The sequence below is a fragment of the Octodon degus genome, unplaced genomic scaffold, assembly GCF_000260255.1.
Source record: "Octodon degus isolate 3935 unplaced genomic scaffold, OctDeg1.0 scaffold00035, whole genome shotgun sequence".
Classification (NCBI taxonomy): Eukaryota; Metazoa; Chordata; class Mammalia; order Rodentia; family Octodontidae; genus Octodon; species Octodon degus.
The window spans coordinates 6,331,831-6,344,195 of NW_004524611.1; the positions used below are offsets into that span (position 1 = coordinate 6,331,831).

Genomic DNA, 12,365 nt, shown 5'->3' on the forward strand with positions numbered 1-12,365 from the left:
GCGGGGCTGGCTGGCATGTGGTGCTGGGGGATTGAACCGCGGTCCCTGTGCTTTGCTAAGCTTGTTCTAAGTAGATGCTTTAGACCACTGAGCCATCTCACCAGCCCCCCAGCCAATAACTTAACACCCCTGTGTTCATCAGGGTTTGAGGCCCAAATCCACAGAGCTCGGTAGGCTTGAATATCTCACTGGACCAACAATCCAGGGGCAGGAGGTTCCTCTCTGATCCTCTTGACCTTTCCCGCCTGGCTCTAGATGTCGCTTCAAGCTCCAGAAACCCAGGCGGACCCCACTGTGCAGAGAAGCAGGAAGCGAGGGGACCTGTGGTGCTGTGTCTCCCAGAAACCAGCTCCACAGGCACGCGTGGGCTGAGGTATGCGGGTCCAGCCTGAGTGTGGCAGGCCGGAGCCAGTGCCACCCAACCCTGAGCAGCCAGAGACCTTGCAAAAGAAAGTGTCTCTCCCACCCCAGGGGCCCGCACGTCACTGGGCAGGTGGGACCAGGCTGCACCGGCCTCCGCCTGCCCCTCCTTCTCCTCTTTTGTGGCACTAGAATTGAACCCAGGGCCTTAGCACAGAGCTGCTCCTGCCTCAGCCTCCTACAGGGGTGGGGCTCCAGGGGTTCCAGGCAAGCCACTGCATGCCCCACCTGCACCACAGAGGGGTCCTCACATCATCAGTTGCAAAAGGGCCCCACCTCCAAGACAGACTTCCAGGACTGCTGTTTGTTAACATTTCTTCTATCCTTTACGTTTTCTCAATTTTGATCATTTGATATTATTTGAAAATCTATATTCTATTTTTAAAATGTTAAGTCTGGCATGGAAAGTTCTCTGTGATTAAATCCCTTCTTCATTGCTGAAGTTGTTTAATAATATCTTCTCTGTTGTGCTCCATCACAACACCAAGTGCTTATCTTTTTTATTTATCTACCTACCTGTCTGTCTGTCGGTTGGTTGGTAGGTATGGTGGATTGAACCCAGGAACTTCGCCTCCAGCTACATCTCTAGTTCTCTCCCACTCTTTTTTTTTTTTTTTTTTTAATTTTAAGAGAAGGTGCCGCTCAGTCTCTAAATAGCACAAATTGGGCTAGAACTGTGCTTCTCCTGCCTCATCCTCCCAGAGTGCTGAGATTATAAGTGTGCTCCACCATCCCCATTTTAGTGGGTGTTTGGTTGCTTGTCTTAAGAAAACTAGGCTAGGATTTATTAATCAAGTTACTGTTGTTTCTGTTTGTGTGTTTTCTATATAAACAATTTCTGTTTAGGGCCGGAAGATAGCTCTGTAGAATAAGCATCTGCCTAGGAAGCGCAGGGTCCTGAGTTCAATCCTCAGTACTACAAAAAAAAAAAAAATTCTGAGGGCCAGGGAGTTGGCTCAGTGGAATAAGCGCTTCCCTGGCAAGCGCAAGGGTCTGAGTTCAATCCCTGGTTCTGAAAAAAAAAAAAATTCTGTTTGTGTCATTATTGATTATTGTATTCCAGTTTTCCTCTTGTTTACTGAATTGTCTCTGTTAAGGTTTTCAGCATCTTGCGAGAAATGCTTTGCTTGTTGATTTTCCACTTAGTGTTTATGAAGTGCAGTCAGGGGAGGATGTTTCCTTGCACCCACTATGTCCAGCAGCCACACTTTCCAGCCACATCTCCCCAGGTCGGTCATTTACAAAGGGTCTGAAATTCAGCCAGGCGTGGTGGTTCAGGCCTGCAAAACCAGCTTTCTGAGAGGCTGCGGCAGGGGGATTGTTCAAGCCCAGCCTGGAAAACTTAGTGGATATTTCTCAAAATAAAAAAATCTAAAAGGTCCGGGGAAGTTGGGGGTGAAGGCCCTGGGTTCAAATCCCCAGTAGGCCTGTAGCCCAAGGGAGAGTCCCTCTTCAGCCCAATGCTATTTGTGCAGTGCCTCTCTTCCCAAGTGCGTAGGATTTGGGGTCGCTGTTCTGCACATTGCTGGCCTGCCTCAGCCTCAGGTACCAAGAGCCTCTCTGTGTGCCTGGCTCTGAGTCACCTGTGTCACTCACACCTCTGTGAGTCCCAAGGCCTCTCTCTAAACTGTGTTTCTTCTACCCCACAGGCTGCAGAGAAGATGCCGAAGAGACTTTATCTTGTTGTTCTAGAGAAAACCTGTCCATTCCCAAAGCCCCTGTAGCTTTGCCAGTTTGAAGGTCATTCCCCTTTTTTGTTAGATGGTGAGATCCCCAGGAGCTAAACACAAGGTGGATGTGCAGCTTGTATGGGCAGTATGTGTACTAAATTAGAATAGAGCCAGCTGTGGTGGTACCTGCTTGTTAATCCCAGCACTCAGGAGGCTGAGGCAGGAGGATCACCATGAGTCTGAGCCTAGCCTGGGCTACACAGTGAGTTCACACCCAGCCTGGGAGGAATTTCTGCTGCGTTCCGGTAACCCCCAGATCCAGTCCTAGCCCAGGCTCGCTGAGTGTGTGGGAGAGTTTCCGGCTACCCTACACCGGCAGGACCTACCGGTCCCAGCCCAGGTGCAGCATTGGCGAGACCCTCTTCCACCCCCTTGGGGCCCCTCCAACACTCTGCAGCACCCCCCTACCCTGCCCACCCAGTGAGAATTTCTGCCAGATCCAGTCCTAGCCCAGGCCTGGTGAGTGTGTGGGAGAGCTGCCTCTCCCCTCTACTCCACCTTGTCCCCTCCAGACTCAGCTCAGGCCTGGCATACAGGCCTGAGGTGAAACCCTGCAGCTGCAATCCCTGCAGAAAGAGTAGGGGACAGAAACACCCAGCTAGTCCAGGAGCAGAACATCTTGCCAAAGGGACACAACAGATTCATTCCCAAGGGCAGCAGCAGGAAGGAGCTGAGCACAGCAGCCAGACCCAAGCCAGGCACAGCTGGATAAATCCAAACTTTGTAGATCTGAACCTGAACTTCAGTAGGTGCCAAGGTTATAACTGCACCAAAGCTCTACAACAAAGGTCAGAAGACAGTGCTACACAAAGTGACAATGAGAAGGAGCAAAATGCAATCTCAGAACCCATAACAAGTGCAGAGGACACTAACACAGAACAAATTGGGAATCACACAGCTGAAATCAATGAGTCAATGGCTTCTGAAATAAAGAAACAGCTACAGAAAGGTATAGAGGAACTCAGATTGGAAATGAAAAAAGAAATCCCTGAATTAATAACATCTGCAGTAAAGAATCAAATGCAGAAACATATGGAGGAAACCCAATGCCCATCCAGAACAAGTGCAGAGGACACTAGCTCAGCTCAAATGTATGAATTAATAGCATCAATAGTAAATAAGCAACAGCAGAAAGTCATAGAGAAACTCAGAGAGGAATTCATTTCTACTAGCTCAGCTCAAATGTATGAATTAATAGCATTGATAGTAAATAAGCAACAGCAGAAAGTTATAGAGGAACTCAGAGCACAATTCTTTTCTGAAATAAAAAAAGAATTCTCGGAACTCATAGCATCTGAAGTAAAGAATCAACTACAGAAACATAGGGAAGAAACCCAATCTGAAAAAACACTACAGTAAAAGAATTAATAACTGCTTCTAAAGAAGACATTGATAAAAAAAAATAGAGGAGATTAGAAAAATGACAGATTCCTTGAATGATCAATACAGGAAAGAAATAGATTGCATGAAGCAGAGTCAAAGAGATATAGAGGAATTTAAAATCTCAATCACAAGCTTGCAAAACCATTTAAGTGAAAGTGAAGACAGAGTTTCAGATCTTTTTTTTTTTAATTTATGTGTGTGTGTGTGTGTGTGTGTGTGTGTGTGTGTGTGGCCAGCTCAGCCCACCAGGAGGCGGGACTGGCTGGCATGTGGCGCTGGGGGATTGAACCGCAGTCCCTGTGCTTTAGCTAAGCTTGTTCTAAGTATGTGCTTTAGACCACTGAGCCATCTCACCAGCCCAAAGAGTTTCAGATCTTGAAGACGCTGGTGCAACTAGTGAAAAGGTAAGAAAGGATCTCTTAAAAACCAATAGGATGCAGGAAAAAATAATCCTTCACCTGCAAGATGATGCAAAGATGAACAGTGTGAGACTAATAGGCATCAATGAGAAAGAAGGAGTCAATACAAATGACATTAAAAAAAATATGGGTAGAAGTAATAGCAGAAAACTTCCCAAATATGAGGAAACAATCTGTCATTCAGGTAACTGAAGCATACGGAACGCCAAGTAACCTCAATCCAATTAAAAACACACCGAGACACACCCAGCCCGGCAGCCTGAAGTACTTATTGAGGCCATGTCTTGTAAAAATCAAAGGGAGGGGGGATTTGCAGCTCAGAGTCCTCGAGGGTTCAGCCCATAGTCTGTTGGTCACTTTGGCCCTGTGACAGTACATGGTGGTAGGAGTATGTAGTGGAGCGAAACCACTCACTTATGGCCAGGAAGAGAACGAGAAGAGGAAGGGTCTGGGCTCACGTGATCCCTTTCCAGGCCACACTCCCAATGACCTGAAGACCTCTTGCTAGGCCCTACCTCTTAAAAAGGTTCCACCATCTCCCTATAGCACCATCCTGGGGACCAAACTTTTTATTAACACATGGGTCTTTGGGGGACACTTAAGACCCAAACTATAGCAATATCCATGATCAGAACTCCCCTGTGGAAAGAGAAAGAATGGCACACAGCGACATGTCCAAATCAACAAGAGAAATCTCACTGAGTAGACCTTGCTTGAGTACTTGTATTCCTAGATGGGATGCCAGATCTGCCTCCAGGATGAACTCGAATTCTCACCAGGCTTCTTGTCAGGCCATTTGGCCACCACCTGCATGGTGGTCTGGAGTGGGCACCACCTTCCACATCCTGCTTTCTGCTGATAACGTTTGGGGGCCCAGGGACTATGTTTTCCTTGAACACTCAAAGGCTTTTCAAAGGCTTATGGGATTTTCCCCTCAAAAATTTAGCAGGCATTGCATCATTTTGCTTTTAGGCAACCAAATGTCCCAGGGACCACAGCCAAGTTCTCACCTCCACCATCTTTCCTCCTACCCGCCCCCAACATAATGGCAGAACTTGGAGGTGAGCAGCCCCATAAACCGAGCTCCACCGCAGCGCTGCATCCCTTCGCTCACTGGCTGTCTGAACAGGTCTTCCCCGAAACCTCACCTGGGGTGGCCTCTCACTTTGGAGCAGCCAGGGCCCGGGATGCCCGCAGGGCTGCAGGGAGGGGCACACCGGTGTGGCCAGGTGGTGATTCCATTCAAGGAGGAAGAAACCCACTTTCACCAGGGAAAGAGAGCCACTGGTTAGCGATTTTCTCCTTTATAAAGATGTGATGAAATGCGTACCCATAAAAGTTGCCATATGAACCATTCTTAAGGGCACAACTCAGTGGCGTTAGGTACACTCACAGTGTTGTGCAACCACCTCCCCTGTTCCCAGAACGATTGCATCACCCCATTCAGGAGCTCAGCAGCTTCCCAGCCCCCACACATCCTCGTAGTCACTGTTCTATCTGCTGTTTCTGTCAACTTGCTTTTTATATTTATGTCAGTGGAATTCATACCAGCTGATGTGGCATAATGCAGCCAGGGCTTATCCGTGTTGCAGCCTACTCAGAACTGCATTCATTGCCACGGCTGGCCAGCACTGTTGGCAGGTAAAACCCTCTGCATTCATTCATCCGTTGGTGGGCGGGCAGGCTGCATCTGCCTTTTGCCTATCGTGAATAATGCTGCCGTGGACACCACCTACAAGTATCTGCCTGAGTCCCTGTTCTCAATTAATTAAGGGAAGATGTTTAAGACTACAATTACTGGATCCTATGGTAGTTCCGTGTTTCATTTCTCTCTCTCTCTCTCTCTCTCTCTCTCTCTCTCTCTCTCTCTCTCTCTGTGTGTGTATTTCATTTTTTGATGAACTACAAAACTATTTTCTGTAGCAACTGAACTGTCTTACATTGCCACTGAGGATGTATGAGGGACTCACTTTCTCCTTTGTCAGTTTCTTCACCTTTGCCCAGGCTTGCTATTTTCTGGTTTTATTCCCTGTTACATATAGCTGTCCTAGAGTGCGAAGTGGTAGTTCGTGGCTTTCAGGTGACTGGTGATGGGGAATATCTTTTCTGTACTTTTTGTCCATTCCTAGATCTTCATGGAAGAATTGTCTGTTCTAATCCTTTGCCCAATAAATTGGGTCTCTTATCCTTTCATGACTGGGTTCTAAGAGTTCATTATATTAAACTCTGAATACTAATTCCCTACCAAATAAGATTTTCAAATATTTTCCCCCATTCTCTGGGTTGTCTTTTAACTTACAAAACTTTAAGTGTTGGGGGCACTTGTGTCTTGGAGCAGGAGTCTTACTGTGTTGTCCAGTCTGGTCTCCAATTTCTGGCTCAAGCAATCCTCCTGCCTCAGCTTCTCAGGTAACTAGAACTACAGACGTGCACCACCACACCCACCTCTTAAATGCCACAGAAGTCTGACTTACCTATTTTTCCTTGTGTTGCACATATATTTTGTTTCATACTAAAGAAGCCATTGTCAGGGAGGGGGTGTGGCTTAGTGGTAGAGCACTTCTCTGGCATGCAAAGGCTCTGGGTTCAGTTCCCAGCATTAAAAAAAAATGCTCATTGCCAATGCCAAAACTAAGGTCATAAGGACCTTTTGTCATGCTGTAAGGAAATAACCCAAATTTGTTCTTTTACAAATCTAATTTTCCTAGCACTTTTATTGAAGAGATTTTTTCCCCCTCACTGAATGGTCCTGACAACTCTGTCAAAAACCAAATGATCCTATCTGGGATGATGTATTGCTAGATTCTGTTCTAGTCCACTGGCTACACATCTGTCCTTAGGTCAACACTTTCTAGTAAGTTTGAAATCAAGACATGTGAATCCTCTGACCTTATGTCCCTTTCTTTTCCCCAAAATTGATTGGAATATTTAGTGTCTTTTGAGATTCTAGTAGATTATAGAATGGATTTTCCCACTTCTGAAAAAATTGAGATTTTGATGGGAACTGCTTCGAACCTGCACAGCATCTTGGGTAGTTGCAGCATCTCAGTAATACTATATTCCAACCCATGAACACGATGTCTCGCTTATTTCAGCCTCCCCTAACTCCTTGTAGCAACGTTTTATAGTTTTTCCCTGATTAAGTTCATTCCTAAGTATTTCACTCTTTTCGATGCTATTTTGAGTGGAATGTTTTCTTAGTTTATTGTTCAGGTTAATTTTGGTAGCATGTTAGAAATAATTTTTCTTCTTCCTTTCTGTCTGAATCCTTTCTAGCTACTCTAACAAAATACCATAAATTGGGCGATTTCTCAATCTCATCGCTTGCGGATTAGGATTTTATGCATGAATTCTGAGAGGACACATTCAGGCCATACCACTTTCCCAGTTGCATTTCTGTGTATTTCGTTTCCTTCCCCAGTTGCTCTGGTTAGACATTCCAGGACTATGGACTATTCCGGCAAATGTGGGTATTCTTGCCTTGTTCCTGATCTCAGTGGGAAAACCTTCTAAGTCTTTGCCGCTGAGTCTGGTGTTAGCTGTGTGATCTTCATGTACAACTCTTGTTCTGTCAAGGAAATTCCCTTCCAGAGTGCTCTGCTCATGGCAGGGTGCTGGATTTTACAGATGATTTCTGGATCTGTCGATAGGGCCCTGTCATTTCTTTCCCTTATCCTATTAATGTGCTATATTGCATTGATTTTATTTTATAATGCAAGCCCTCGCATGGCAATCCAAATTTGTTGAACAACTGATGCCAAGTTGTACAAAACTGCACCACTTTTTTAAAAAAAAAATGTGTTTGGTACAGGTTCTCGCTATGCAGCTCAGACTCCAAGTGATCCTCCTATTCTGGGATTACTGGCATGCACCACAACACCCAGTCTCAGTGGCTGGCTCAACGCACCCAGGGGTGGAGCCAGCACAGCATGTGGGGTCAGAGATCAAATCCCGGTCCCTGCACTTTCCAGGCAGGTGCTTAGACCACTGAGCTATCTCACCGGCTCTTGCGCTACTTTAATTAAGGCTTTTAGTTTCCATTTGGCCACCTCAAAATAGTTGTGACAGGGCCGGGGAGATGGCTCAGTGGAATAAGCACTTCTCTGGCAAGTGCAAGGGCCTGAGTTCGATCCCCAGTTCTGAAAAAAAAAAAAAAAATAGTTGTGACACTAGATTGGTCAGTGTAAATATTGTGGCTCCCTGTTGGATAGACACACAATCTTTATACCCAAACATTAATGCATACAAAGCAACAAGGCACGATTAAGTAGAACAGCAACAGTTACTGCGAATGAGGCCTTGTAACTCTACAAGTATTTGAAAAATTAAACTACATAACTGTGTTAATCAAAGTGGTTATTTTGACCAATACAATGATAATGACCTTGATTTTAAAAAAATACAGTAAACTACAAGTATCAAAGAAGCGAAGTTATCTGGAGCAGTCTGCATAGGACATCTTTGGACTTTCTTTTATTATGCTAAAATAGCGTTGCTTTTAGGATTTGCATTATTGTATTCTCCAATCCAAAGTATGGGGTGTGCTAAAGTGTACCGTACACCATTTTCATACATGTACGACATTGGTGGGTGAAGAAATGTCTCTTAGCTGTGATACCAGGTGGAGCCTCTGGTTTTACCAGCTGCATACTCTAGGACTATTATGTAATTTAAAATCTCTCTTGCGATACTGGGAAGTGATTAGAATGTGCAAACTGACAGAGCAGCTTTCTTCTGCCTCTTATGGGTGCCGCACCAGGAAGGTCCATTTACGATGTCAGGAGGCTTAACAAAGTTGGAGTGCTGACCCCGCTAAATTGGGCAACAGTTCTTCAGGCCTGGCTCAGAGCTACAACGCACTTAGTATATGAAGGCAGCTGACATGACGACTTCTTGCTGGCCTTCCCAGGCACCGGAGTTTTTCTGTTAATTTGCCACACTAGGTCATAGAAGAGCTCATTAACATTTAGTTTTGATTTTGCAGAAGATTCTAAGAATGCACGGTTGTTCCGCTGTCTTGCTAGATTTTGACCTTGCTCCTACAACTCATTCATCTTCCAAGTCACGTTTGTAACCAACCAGGATCACTGGAACACCATCAGTGTTTTTAACTCGAACACTCTGTTCTCGCAGGTCTTGTAGATCACCAAATGTGGACTGTGCAGTGATGGAATAAACTGAAGCAAAGCCTTGTCCACTTTTCATGTTTGAATCTCTCATTGCTGTGAATTATTCCATTCCTGCAGTATCCCAAATTTCAGGCCTACCCTGCTGTGCATCTACTTCATCTTGCTTTCCATAAGAATCCTCTACTGCGGGATCATATTCTTCACCAAAACTTCCTTGAACAAACTGTACAGTCAGAGCAGACTTGTCACACCTCCAGAGCCAAGAACAACTAGCTTATACTCATGCTTGATGCCAACTTGTCAAACTGGGTACTGCTCACGCTGTCACTGGCCACCGCAGCCAGAGTCACCCCATGCTCCCTCCTGGTCACTGCTCCCAGCCCTAGGGTGCTCCTGCCACTGCCCCTGCCACGTGGGCTGGTTTACATGCCTGACTCTGGACAAGGTTTCGTTGATTGGTTTTTATATGTTGAATCACCTCTGCATGCCTAGACTAACTCACACTCGGTAATGGAGTATAATCTTCTCAATATGCTGTGTATGTTCCTTCTGTTTGCTAGCATTTTATCAGGAATTTCTGCATCTATATTTATAAAGGATACTGGCCCATAACTTTCTTGTAGGGTCATCGTCTGGGTTCAAAACTGGGGAAAAAAATTTTTTTTCTGTGTTTTAGGGAAGGGTCTACAGGGTGTTCAGGGTCTCACTACTAGATTGGACTCTTAGTGATTCTCCTGTTTACAGCCTCCCAAGAGCTGGGATTACAGGCACCTGCCACCACGCCCAGTCTCAGTTAAATTGAATTGAACCCCTGGCCCCTGTGCCTGCTTGCAGGCACTTTAATCTGCTGAGCTATTTGGCTGGCCCGCAGGAATCCACATTTGATCTCCTTGATTTTTCTCCATCGATATCTGTTTTCTATTTCATTTATGTCTCAGCACACCCAGGGGTAGGGCTGACATGGCAGGCCCCGGGATCGAATGCCCAGCCCCTGCAACTGTCTGCAGGCGCTTTAATCTGATGAGCTATATGGCCAGCGCTTGGAGAAATTGAATGACTCAGAAAGTGTTTTTCTTTTCTCTTTGGTGTATTCAGAAGAGTGTGAGGAGGTGGATGTTAATTCTTAAAAGATTTGGTAGAAGCGAAGCCATCTGGTCCTGGTGTTTTGCTTCTCTTGGTGGGTTTTTAATTACCAGTTCAGCTTCCTCGTGACTTGTTTTTATCTTAATCAGATGTTTAAAAATTTCTTCCTGAGTTAGTCTTGGCATTTCATGTGTTTCTGGGAGTTTTCCATTTTGCCTACCTCACCCAATTTATTGACTTACAGTTATTCACAGGATAGCTGAAAATAATGTGCTTTTCAGGGGGTGATGATTTAAGTAATTTGAGGCTCCTTCTTTAAAATCTAGCTAAAGAGCCAGGGATGGTGGCATACACCTGTAATCCCAGCACTCGGGAGGCTGAGGCAGGAAGATTGTTGCAAATTCGAGGCCAACCTGGGCTACAAAGTGAGCTCAAGACCAGTCTGAACTGCATAGCGAGAACTTGTCTCAAAATTACTAAGTAAATAAATAAAGTCTAGCTAAAGGTTTGTCAATTGTGTTGAACATTTCAAGGAATCCACATTTGTTTTTTTTTGTTTGTATTTTAGGAAAGGGTCTATAGGGTGCTCAGGGTCTCACTACTAGATCAGACTCATAGTGATCTACCTGTTTACAGCCTCCCAAGAGCTGGAATAACAGGCACACGCCACCATGCCCAGTCTTAATTGCCCATTTTAGTGCACCCCAGGTGCACCTCGGGGGTGGGGCCAGCCTGGCAGACCCGGGGATTGAACCCCTGGCTCCTGTGCCTGCTTCCAGGCATTTTAATCGGCTGAGCTATTTGGCTGGCCCGCAAGAATCCACATTTGATCTCCTTGATTTTTCTCTATCAATATCTATTTGCTATTTCATTTATATTCACTTTTATATATTTTAATTCCTTCCTTCCGCTTTGGGTTTAATTTATGCTTTTTTCTTCCCTTAGAGATTAAACACACTGAACTATATTCTCAACCCTTTTAGTTTTTATTTGATTTTTTAAAAATTTATTTATGGGCCAGCCAGATAGCTCAATGGATTAAATGCCTGCTTAGGCAGACACAGGGATGGGGTTTAATTCCCAGCAAGCCAAGCTGGCCCCATCCCAGGGTGCACTGAGACGGCAATTGAGACTGGATGTGGTGGTGCATGCCTGTAACCCACCACTTGGGAAGCTGAAAACAGGAGAATTGCTATGAGTCCCATCTATATAGTGAGATCTGTAGACACTGTACTAAATACATTTTTTAAAATTATTTATTTGGTACAGGGTCTCACCACTGGGGATCAAACCCGGGTCCTTGTGCTTTCCAGGCAGGTGCTTAGACCGCTAAGCTATCTCCCCAGACCTTAGTTTTTATTTTGAGTCAGAGTCTTACTAAATTGCCCATGTTGGGCTCAGACTTGTGATCCTCCTGCCTCAGATTTCCAGGGTGCTGGAATTACAGGTATGTACCACCACACCTATTTTAGAGCTTTGAGGTTTACAATTTGATATCTTCTTGACAGATTGAAACTTTTCTTCTTCAGACCTTTTTATAATTTCAAATCTAAATTACTGTGTCTTTATACCCAAGGTGAGTTTTAGCAATTGAGAGTCATAGTGGCAAACACCTGTAATCCCAGCACTCTGGGAAGTTGAGACAAAAGAATTGCAAGTTTAACACTAGCTTGGGCAATTTAACAATTGAGCAAGATCTTCTTTCAAAATTTATAAGGCTTAAGAATGTGGCCCAGGGCAGTGAGATAGCTCAGTGGTCTAAAGCGCCTGCTTAGGCGAGTGCACAGGGACCGCCGTTCGATCCCTGGCACCACATGCCACGCCAGCCCCGCCCCAGGGTGGGCTGAGCCAGCCACAAAATAAACTTAGAGGCTGGCCAGATAGCTCAGTGGACTAAAGCTCCTGCTTAGGCAGAAGGCAGTGTCTGGGGTTCAATCCCAGGCATGCCACGTCAGCCCTGCCTCCAGGGCTTGCTGAGCTGGCGATTGAGGCTGGTGTGGTGGCGCATGCCTGTAATCCCAGCACTTGGGAAGGTAGAAACAGGAGGATCACTATGAGTCCCATCTGTGTAGCAAGACCCTGCAGACTCTGTACTACATGTTTTAAGAAACCATGTAGGAGGGCCAGGGAGATGGCTCAGTGGAGTAAGTGATTCCCTGGCAAGAGCAAGGACCTGAGTTCACTCCCTGGTTCCACAAAAA

General features: G+C 45.4%; 1 pseudogene; it reads right to left on the bottom strand.

Annotated features, from left to right (window-relative positions):
- Window positions 1–8,784: 8,784 nt before the first annotated feature.
- Window positions 8,785–9,710, bottom strand: LOC101582558 (annotated as a pseudogene).
- Window positions 9,711–12,365: the final 2,655 nt, after the last annotated feature.